This window comes from Apium graveolens, chromosome 1 (assembly GCF_009905375.1).
Source record: "Apium graveolens cultivar Ventura chromosome 1, ASM990537v1, whole genome shotgun sequence".
Taxonomy (NCBI): Eukaryota; Viridiplantae; Streptophyta; class Magnoliopsida; order Apiales; family Apiaceae; genus Apium; species Apium graveolens.
The window spans coordinates 59,507,755-59,519,422 of NC_133647.1; the positions used below are offsets into that span (position 1 = coordinate 59,507,755).

General features: G+C 37.1%; 1 non-coding gene across 1 annotated transcript; it reads right to left on the bottom strand.

Moving 5' to 3' along the window:
* Positions 1–9,394: 9,394 nt before the first annotated feature.
* Positions 9,395–9,501, bottom strand: LOC141679862 (small nucleolar RNA R71). Its single transcript, XR_012558198.1, has one exon. It is a non-coding gene; the product is annotated as a small nucleolar RNA R71 (small nucleolar RNA).
* Between the last annotated feature and the right edge of the window lie 2,167 nt (positions 9,502–11,668).

Below are 11,668 nucleotides of genomic sequence, written 5' to 3' on the forward strand. Positions count from 1 at the left end.
CTCTAAAACAAGCTCTCTTCTAAAGGAAGTTCTCAGGGAGAACTTAGATTCGAACTCGGAATTCGAATAAGTACTTGATATTCATATAAATCATTTCAACGAGAAGATCTAAAAAGAAAAGTACTTTATCTCCAAGGGGAGATTATATTTGACACAAGTACGAGTTAGCCAATTATTTCTTGCACTTTAATCGGATCTTGGCTAACATTCATTCGTGCTCATAAAATAATTACGAACTTTAAGTGTAATCCTTTCAAGCATCTTTAGTGCTCTCTGGGGGATTATTACTTGTCTCACATAAACACTTCGTAATTTGTCAAATCTTAAAATGGATCGTACGAATTAGACAATTACTTAATGCTCTTTAATTGGATCTTATCTAACTAATAACGTACATATAAAATATTATGAAGTAAAAGTGTAATCCCTTCTAACATCCTTAGTGTTCCGGGGGATTATAGCTTGTTCCATATAAACTACTTCGTAATTATCCGTTAAAATTAAGGATGAATCAAATCCACGAGTTAGCCAATTAATTTACGCTATTTAATTGGATCTTGGCTAACACATATCATGTATATAAACAATTATGAGTCATATCGTATAAGCCCCTTCTAACATCTTTCAGTGTTCCGTGGGGTTATACTACGATATCTATAAAATACTCGTAATTATTCGTCCAAACTTCGAAGGCACAATCTTAAGCCAATTACTTGCACTTATTTAATTGGATCTTGGCTAAGACTCATAAATCTTACAAACGTGCTTGAAGTTAAAAGAGTATTCTTTGACCTTATAATCGTCAATATACAAGTATACCTTAAAACCTTAAGTTGATATACTTAAAGGTAAAATTACAACTCCGTGGTTGTAATTAAAGTATTCTTCGATCCATAAATACTTAATCGAAAGAAGAATAATACTAAAGAAGTCATAAGCCATAAGTGCTTAATATAAAAAGGGACTTCTCATATTACTCCACAACTCTATTAAATCTATAAAGGAGTAATTATAAATATACTTGACCATCTTGTATTATTCTAAGTCAAGTATAACTAATTAGTTTTAATATTCTTATTTGGATATTATACTACTTGTGGGCTAGTACAGTAACATACTAGTTCAAAACAAATCTTTTCCTACCTGTTTTGTTTCATGGATTGTCTTGTTAGTTTTGTAGTGAGGTGAATTGACGTGAGGTGATTCTCATTCTAAGACCCAAGTCCTAGACGTACTAACGGGGAGTTAGTAGTCTTCACACCGTAACGAAGAGGAAAGACCCAAGACCGGATCACTAAGATCTAAGACCGGCAAAAGCTAAGGAAGCCAAGTCCACATATAGGCTCTACAACAACTTTGAAGAAATAGCGGGGAGTTATTGTCTAAGATAAGTTGTGTTGGTAATACATTTATTTTGAGGAGCTCGGGGACTGGAGTAGGGGTGAGCGAATCTATTAGAGTTTGCGCCATTGTGAACCAGGATAAAATCACCGTGTGGTATTTTCTTTCCTTGCACTTTATCTTCCGCACATATAAACTGCATAACCACTCGGTAAAGTTTTAAAAAGGGATAAAATATTTTTAAAACACCACAATAAATTTTAAATTGGTAATTAAGCTATTGAACCCCCCTTCTAGCTTAAAATAGCAATCTTACTGGACCTTACAATTGGTATCAGAGCAGTGCTTTTTGTCATATTTGTTAAGTGATTTACAGATTTACAGGCACAACAAAAAGTGATCCAGAATGGCGTATATTAATCCTGTTGGATATGGTGAAGGTCTATCTAGCTCACGACCTCCTCTATTTGATGGCACCAACTTTGCAACATGAAAAACGAGGTTTCGCATTTATGCTAGATCTCAAGGAGTCAAAGTTTGGATGGCTATCGAAGACGGTGTCCGCATTCCTACCAAAACTATCGATGACATCATCGTCGAAAAGAAGGTTAGTGAATACAACTTTGAGGAAGAAGCCACAATGAATATAACCGCAAAGACGGAAATGGTTCTCACAAGTGCACTTGCAGAAAAAGAATATAAAAGAGTAAATAATTACAAGTCGGCACAAGAAATGTGGAACAAATTAGTGGTAACCTATGAAGGAACCAATGATATAAAAGATTCTCGGATGGATACATTGATCAAAGAATACGAGAACTTTAAACTCCAAGAAGGAGAAAATATCATCGATATGGAAACAAGATTTACTCGTATTATCGACAAGTTATCTCAACTTGGAAAGAATTATACTCAAAATGAAAAGAATAGAAGAGTGCTCAAATCTCTACCTCCTAGTTGGAAGGTTAAAGTCACTACTATAAAAGAGATGCACAACTTAAATGAGTATAAGATTTATAACCTATTCGGAAATCTTCGTGCTTATGAAGAAGATAATATTCCGGAAAAGGTTGCTCCAAAAGTGGAGGATAAAAAGAAAAATATGGCTCTAAAGGCCATATTAATTGATGAAGATGAAAATGATGAGGAGTTAAACGAGGAACTCCAAAACCTCGATGAGAGTGAAATTGCTTTACTCACGAGACAAGTTCGTCGTGTGCTTCAAAGCAAAGCTCAAATAAAGGCAAGGGATTGACTTTGATGAAATTTTTTCGCCTGTAGCCCTGTTAAAATCAATTCGGATTTTGCTTGCGATTGTTGCTTACTACGACTACGAGATCTGGAAAATGGACGTGAAAACGGCCTTCCTCAATGGGGAACTTGAGGAGGAAGTGTATATGACACAGCCAGAGGGTTTTCTTTCCAAGGGAAATGAACACCTAGTGTGTAAGCTGCTGCGAACCATATATGGTTTAAGGCAAGCTTCTCGTAGATGGAACATCCGTTTTGATGAGACAATCAAAGAGTTTGGTTTTATCAAAAACATAGATGAAACATAGATGATATACCGATGCTACAATCAGTCAAAGTATGGCTATCAAAGAACTTCACCATGAAGGACTTGGGAGAAGCATCCTACATTCTCGGTATGAAGATCTATAGAGATAGATCTAGAAGAATGATAGGTCTTACCCAGGGTACATACATCCAGAAAGTGCTTAAAAGGTTTAGCATGGAAAACTCCAAAAGAGGTCTCATACCGATGAGCCATGGAGTGTCCCTTTCCGAAAAAAAATTATCTCCTAAGACACCTGTGGAAAGAGAGCGTATGAGTAAGATTCCTTATGCTTCAGCAATAGGATCTATCATGTACGCGATGTTGTGTACAAGGCTTGATGTTGCTTATTCAATCAGTGTGACGAGCAGATATCAGTCCAATCCAGGTGAAGACCACTGGAAAGCAGTGAAAAATATCCTTAAGTACTTGCGTAGGACTCAGGATATTTTTCTTGTTTTTGGTGGTGAATCCGAGTTGAAAATAGAGGGTTATACTGACTCTAGTTTTCAATCAGAAAGTGATAGCAAATCCATGTCAGGGTACGTGTTTACTCTGAATGGTGGTGCAATTCAGATTGTTGAATGAGGAGATGTCAACATCGAGAGAGTTGACACACATAACAACGTAACAGACCCACTCACAAAGCCACTTTCTCAGAGTCACTTTGATCGTCATAAAGACAAGATGGGTATTAGTTACCAGAGTGATTGGCTTAGTACAAGTGGGAGATTGAAAGAGATATGTCCTAAGTCCAATCATGTATGAGGATTTAGGAATAATTTTTATGTAACCTGTTTTGATTTCATTGATATTAATAAAAGACTTATTTTGTTTTTATTGCGGGCTCTATCTATTTTAATGTTTAAATAAGATATACCACAGTTTAGAGTAAAGCTTTTTATGGATTATGATGAGATCATAATAATGAGACCTAAAAGATGATAACTCTAAACTTAAATAGTTCCTGGTCGTAGTATTACTAACTGGTAATTAATAATCCGCAAAGATCGGTACATACTATGCTTGCTTCATTATGAAGGATGTCTGTTCTCATAGACATTTGTGTGGTGACACTATAGCTAGTATGTAGGTGCTTATTATAGAATAAGTTCACTGAACATGACTCACACAGCTGAACAACTGATGGAGTTCACTCACGTGTCAGCAGTTGTTCACATAGTGATAGTTGTACAAGTATCCTTAGACTTGAGGTCATCATAGTCATCTTGTGTACACTAAACTATGCTTTGGTTTAGTTCTTAGTCTCAAAGGACAATTATAAGGGCTCCACTGGGTATAGGAATTTGTACAAGAAGATAGTGTATGATCAATAAAGGATCTACCCCTTCCAGTGTAGGAAGAGAATGTTCAATACTGATCCATTTATGCTAGTTCCAAAATCTCTGGCCAGAGTGAATGAAATTAGAAAGGAGTTTCTAATTTACATTAAATAGAACTAAGCATAGTGAATGGGAAAGCAAGTGATTAAATAAGATAGTCTTGACACAAGTTCCATGCCTTGTATTTAATCGTGACATTGCAGGGTAGAAGGAATTGATTGTACAGTAACTACTCACTGAATAGGTTCTTAGTATTCTAAGCAGTGAATTCGTATTATCCGGATAGTCGCGATATGCTGAGAAGTATCCCTCACGATGTAGAATAAATATGATTAATTAATTAATCATATTTAATGAATTAGAGAATTTATATAAATAATGATAACATAGTTTTATTATTATTTATTTCTACTACCGGCTTAATATTGAACCTACAGGGTCACACTATAAAAGAGAATGATTTAATGGTGGAGGAATTAATTAATATTGGCTGATAATTATTTATTTATATCAAGTGAGAATCAAGTGAGAGAATTATTTCTAAAGAGTTTAGGAAAAGGATTAATAATTAAAAGGTGTTTTAATCATTAGTGAGAATAATAAAGGGTTAATAATAATAATATTTTATGGGAAAATTTTCAGCTGAAATTTTTTCCTATAAATATACTATTATAGACCCTATATTTGCCTCAACAAAAAGGATTTACAAAACCCTAATTCTTTCCATCTCCTCCTCCTTCATTACATCATTTTCTTGGTGGATACCGGTGGAGTGCTTCATACTTGAGGAGCAGCTGCTAAGGATCTCCGTTCATCGTTATTGGATCGCTATCAAAGACCTTCATCTTTCCATTAACGTAAAGCTTCTTAAGGTAAACATACTGAACTACGAATTAAATATTATTTTTTTGCATGGATCCTGCGGAGGGTTTCGGTTTTTTATAAGATTAAATTTACATTTTCGTTGCGTTTATGTGCTAAAAATTCTTCAAGCTCTAGGTATTATCAACCTCAAACTAGGCCTTATGCATCTAGAAATATTTATATGCCTAATGATGATTATACCATGCCTAGATTCCTTCATAAATCAAATGTTATATATGTTGTACTAACCCCAGGACCCTCAAGACAAAGGGGTACCTATAAATTTAACTAATCATGTATGTAGGTTTGTCTTGCCGTGAAATAAGACATATGGTACCTTGATAGTGGATGTTCAAGACATATGACCGATAATAAGTCACTCTTGAACAACATTAAAAAGGTTACCGCGGGGAGCGTAACATTTGATGATAGTAGTAAAGGAAACATTGTCGGCATCGGAGATATCAAAAATGGGAAAGTTAAAATTTCCGACGTCCAATTGGTCACCGGGTTAAGGTACAATCTTCTCTCAATAAGTCAATTATGCGACAATGATTACAAGGTAATCTTCTACACTACTCATTGTTCTATATTAGATAAATTCGGAAAGTTGGTTCTCACTTGCCCTAGAAATAAAAATATTTATACATGTGACATGAGCAAGCAAGTGAACGTGTGCCTAATCACTATAAATGATGATCCATGGCTATGACATCGAAGATTAGGACATGCCAACATGAAGTTGATAAAGAATATATCAACTAAAGACCATATCCGAGGTATACCAAAACTAAACTATCATAAAGATCATACTTGTGAAGCTTGTGAAGTTGGTAAACAAATTAGAGCTTCTCACAAAGCAAAGTTTATGGTATCCACCTCGAGACCTCTCGAGCTACTACATATGGATCTTATTGATCCGGTTCCAATACAAAGTATCGGAGGTTACTCATATACGTTGGTAGTTGTGGATGATTATTCATGATTTACATGGACTGAATTTCTCAAATCCAAAAGTGATGCTTTTGAATCCTTCTCATCTTTCTGTAAAAGGATTCAAAATCAACAAAATAAAACCATAATCTATATAAGGACTGATCATGGTAAAGAATTTGAGAATTCAAGTTTCACCAACTTTTGTGATGAACATGGCATCACACATAATTTTTCCGCTCCATACACTCCTCAATCCAACTAAGTAGTTGAACGGAAAAATAGAACACTCCAATAAATGGGTAGCACAATGCTAAATGAATATCGTCAACCTAAATATTTTTGGGCCGAGGCTATGTCAACCGCTTGCCATAATCTTAATTGGGTTTTGCTACGACCTATAAAACAAAAGACTCCTTACGAGTTATATTTTGGCAAAACTCCGAAACTAAGCTACTTTCGAGTATTCAGAAGCAAGTGCATCATATTAAATTCAAAAGAGTACCTTACGAAATTTGATCCTAAATCAAACGAAGATATATTTCTTGGATACTTGAACAATAGTAAAGCTTACCGAGTGTTTAACCTCAAATCGCTTGTGGTGGAAGAATCTATGAATGTCGCTTTTGATGAAAGTAAACCACCGGAAAAATATGAAGATCTTGTTGACCAAGAAAATGTAAAACAAGATGAAATTGAAAAGTTATTTGACAATTCAAAAATATGGATCTCGGGACTCCCATACATAAAAATCCATTAGAATTGGATAAAAAGGAAGATGAACTTCCTCAAGCAATTCCCACTATAAAAAGTCATCCATTTGATAATGTGCTTGGAGACTTAAGGAAGGGAGTTCAAACGCGGTCACAAGTTCAAAACGTTAGGAATCATCTTAGTTTTCTAACTCAAATAGAACCTAAGACCAAAAGAGGCTTTATTAGATGAGGATTGGATTTCTGCTATGCAAGTTGAATTGCTCCAATTTACTCATAGTAAAGTGTGGGAACTTGTCCCTAAGCCTCATGAAACTTCCATAATTGGTACAAAATGGGTATTTTGAAATAAATTAGACGAGAATGGAATGGTAGTTCGAAATAAAGCAAGATTAGTTGCACAAGGATATACCCAAATGGAAGGAATAGACTTTGATGAAACATATGCACCGGTAGAAAGAATTGAATCTATTCGAATGCTATTGGCTTATGCTTGCCATAAAAATTTCAAATTCTATCAAATGGATGTGAAATTGATAAGTGGCATTTTATACCACTTCGAACGTCTTAAAATAGCTTAAATTGGTGTCTTTAAATCAAGTATTTTGTGTATTTGATGCATTTTTCTAGTGTTTATGTGTTTTAGGGTAATTGTTGCATTTCGGAGGAGTAATCATCAATAATAAGTCTTGGCATGTGTCTAGCATTGCGAAAGGGAAGAGAGGAGCAGATTATAGCGAAGAAAAGGAGCAAAAATCAGACATTTTCCAGTAGGGGTCTGAGCGCCCGCTCAGCTATGCTGAGCGGCCGCGCAGGAAGCTGAGCGCCCGCTCAGCTATGCTGAGCGGCCGCGCAGGGTCGAGAAATCAAATTATTTATTTTAAACTTCTATTTCTGCTTAGCTTCCAACTTCTGTGTAATCTGAGTTTTATGGGACTTCTATATAAGTAGATTTTAGAGACATTTCACGTGTGTTGAATCGTTGTATTAATCGAGGAGCGAAGGAGATAAGGAAGAAGGCCGTTTTAGCACACCGCAACGAAGAGGAAGCATATTTTCTTGTGATTCTTTATTTCGTTGTAACGTTGGATGCTAGTTTTCTTTGCTTTGAACCTATTTACTCTTGTGACGTACTCTAGTTTAATATAATTAGTTTAGTTATTATTATTTTCTGTTTATTTATCATATTTTCATATGAACCCATGATGACGATAAGTGTTATCATGGGCTAATCGTGATCATGGGGTCATAACGGATTTACTATGGAATTCTTTAGTTAGTTGTTTAATACCTTAATGTGTGATGATTGTATGATATCTAGTATTGGTTGTGCGTATTCGTCTTATGTGCGTCGCGAACATATAAGATAGGGTGTTAATCTCTTGTGAAGCGACGGTGGATCTCGAGATTTAGAACTTGCCATGCTAGCATAGGTTCATGTATGATGTTGCATGATTAGTGGGTAACTTTAATCGTTTTATTCGCCCTGTGTAATCAAAAGGAATAACTTGTGCTTAAACATTATGTTGTCAATTTCTGTAGACATATAGGGACTCAACATATTTGATGCCTATTCAACTTCTATCTTAATTGTGGATGTTTGGTAGAATGGTATTAGTATAATGAAAGTTGGCTTTTATCAGTATTGTGTTATTCGATTAATATCATCGTTGTTGCATGCTAAGGGTAATAACAATGACTATTGAAGGAAGTAGTAATGAAGTTGTGATCTCATGAGTGTTTAATATTGTTAATTTGAAGTGTTAATTAAGTGGTTAATCTTAGTAGTTAATTGTAGTTAATAATTAGTTAACAAATCTAAGTGTTATTGTCTTAACATTGAGAAGTAATCATACATTGGTGAGTGAGTTTAATTGAACATAATTAGTCTGAGTCTCTGTGGGAACGAACTAGAAAGTATTCTATATTACTTGCGAACGCGTATACTTGCGTGTATTATTCGTGCGTGTTTTCGCCCTAACAAGTTTTTGGCGCCGCTGCCGGGGACTCGGCATATTTGTTTAGTTTATGTACTTACCATCATTGGTCGTTAGGACTCAGTGATTAAGACGTGTTACTTATTGTTTCCGGTTGTGTTTTAGGTACTTTAGTGAGCGTTTATGCAAACTCATTCTCGTACTCGCAAGAGGACTTTAGATACAGCTGAGGAGACAGACGAAGTTATTGATATTCCTAAGAAGATAGATTTTGAAGATTCAGATTCAGGAAGTGAGCAGAAAGAACCAGAAATAATGGGTGATCGTATTGTCCCGGCCGATCCAGCTCTTATAGACTTTTCTCGGCCTAAAATTGATGACATTCAATCAAGCATTCTTCATCCGGCTATTCAAGCTAACACCTTTGAAATCAAGTCGGGCACTATTCAGATGGTGCATAATTCTATTTCTTTTGGATATGCTGCGACTGAAGACCCCAACATGCACATAAGGAATTTTGTCGAGATCTGCAGTACTTTCAAATATAATGGCGTGACTGATGAGGCTATCAAGCTGAGGCTTTTCCCATTCTCACTGAGGGATAAGGCTAAGGACTGGTTATATTCTGAACCAGCTGGGTCCATCACTACTTGGCAAGATCTTGCGCAAAAGTTTCTGGTGAAGTTTTATCCTATGGAAAAGACTGCTGCTATGAGGAGTGCTCTTACTCAGTTTATGCAGCAACCTACAGAATCTATGTGCGAAGCTTGGGAATGCTACAAGGAAATGTTGAGAAAGTGTCCACATCATGGAATGTCCGATTTGATGGTGATCACTGGTTTCTATAATGGTTTGGGGTCCAATCTCGGCCCATGCTCGATGCAGCAGCTGGAGGCACCTTGTGGGCCAAAAGCTATACTGAGGCTTATAATCTTATTGAGACTATGGCTGCAAATGAGCATCAAAACCCAACTCAGAGGATGATGCCTGGGAAGGTAGCAGGTATTCTGGAAGTCGATGCAGCCACCGCTATTGCAGCGCAGCTCCAAGCGCTGTCTATGAAGGTCGATTCTCTAGCTACCTATGGAGTCAATCAAATAGCTATGGTCTGTGAGCTTTGTGCAGGTTCTCATGCTATGGATCAGTGTTCTCTTGTCAATGAATCTGTTCAGTATGTGAATAATTATCAGCGACAACAATAACCTGTGCCAGCTACTTATCATCCTAACAACAGAAATCATCCAAATTTCAGCTGGGGTAATAATCAGAATGCTATTCAGCCACCATATCAGCAAGGTGTGAGTAAACAGTTCAACCCACTTGGATTCCAGCAACCGCAGCAATATGCTCAAAGGCAATCATATCCTCAACAGGGAAGTGCAGCTGCACCCACTAGTGCTGATTTTGAGGAACTTAAGCTGTTGTGCAAGAGTCAGGCGGTTTCTATCAAGACCTTGGAAAATCAAATCGGTCAAATAGCCAATGCAGTGCTCAATCGTCAACCTGGAACACTTCCCAGTGACACGGAAGTACCAGGCAGGAAGGAAGCTAAAGAGCAAGTCAAGGCTATTACCTTAAGCTCTGGGAAAGTTGTTGATGCTGAAAAGGCAAAAGAAGGAGAAGCTGAAGTTAGAGATAAAGAAGCTAAGCAAAAGGTGAAAGTGGTGGAACCAAGGAAGACTACTGTTGAACACACTCTGCCTGAGGGTAATATAGGGGAGAAACAGCTCTATCCTCCACCACCTTTCCCTAAGAGATTTCAACAACAAAAGCTGGATAAGCAGTTCGGTAAGTTTCTGGAGGTGTTCAAGAAACTTCACATCAATATACCTTTCGCTGAGGCTTTAGAGCAAATGCCTAGTTATACGAAGTTTATGAAGAGTATTGTTTCAAGGAAGGTGAAACTGGATGACCTTGAGACCGTTGTTCTAATGGAAGAATGCAGCGCTGTGCTGCAGCAAAAGTTACCTCCAAAGCTTAAAGATCCAGGTAGCTTCACCATTCCTTGCACCATTGGCAAGTTGTCGTTTGACAAGTGCCTTTGTGATTTGGGAGCAAGCATCAATCTGATGCCGTTGTCGATCTTTAAAAAGTTGGATTTGCCTGATCCAAAACCCACCTACATGTCTCTACAATTGGCTGATCGTTCTATTACTTACCCAAGGGGCATAGTGGAGGATGTGCTAGTCAAGGTTGATAAGCTCTTCTTTCCTGCAGACTTTGTTATTCTGGATTTCGAGGAAGATAAGAAGATTCCCATAATCTTGGGAAGACCTTTCTTGGCTACTGGTCGTACCTTGATAGATGTGCAGAAAGGTGAACTTACTATGCGGGTGCAGGATCAGGATGTGACCTTCAATGTATTCAAAGTAATGAAATTTCCTACAGAAGATGAGGAGTGCTTAAAAGTGGATGTGATTGATTCTGCGGTTACTTCAGAACTCGATCATATGCTAATGTCTGATGCATTAGAAAAGGCCTTAGTGGGGGATTTTGACAGTGATGATGAAGATGGCAACGAGCAATTACAATATCTTAATACTTCTCCCTGGAGGCGAAAGCTGGACATGCCGTTTGAATCTCTTGGTACTTTTGACCTCAAGAATGCTGAAGGAAAGCTCAAACCATCCATTGAGGAAGCACCTACCTTGGAGCTCATGCCATTGCCTGAACACTTGAGGTATGCTTTTTTAGGAGATACATCTACATTACCTGTTATTATTGCATCTGACCTTTCAGGTAGTGAGGAGGACAAGCTCTTAAGGATTTTGAGAGAATTCAAATCGGCTATTGGATGGACCATAGCAGACATCAAAGGGATCATCCCTTCATATTGCATGCATAAGATTCTGCTAGAAGAGGGTAGTAAGCCAACTGTTGAGCAACAGCGCAGACTTAATCCTATCATGAAGGAGGTGGTGAAGAAAGAAATTCTGAAATGGTTGGATGCGGGCATCATTTATCCTATTTCTGACAGTTCTT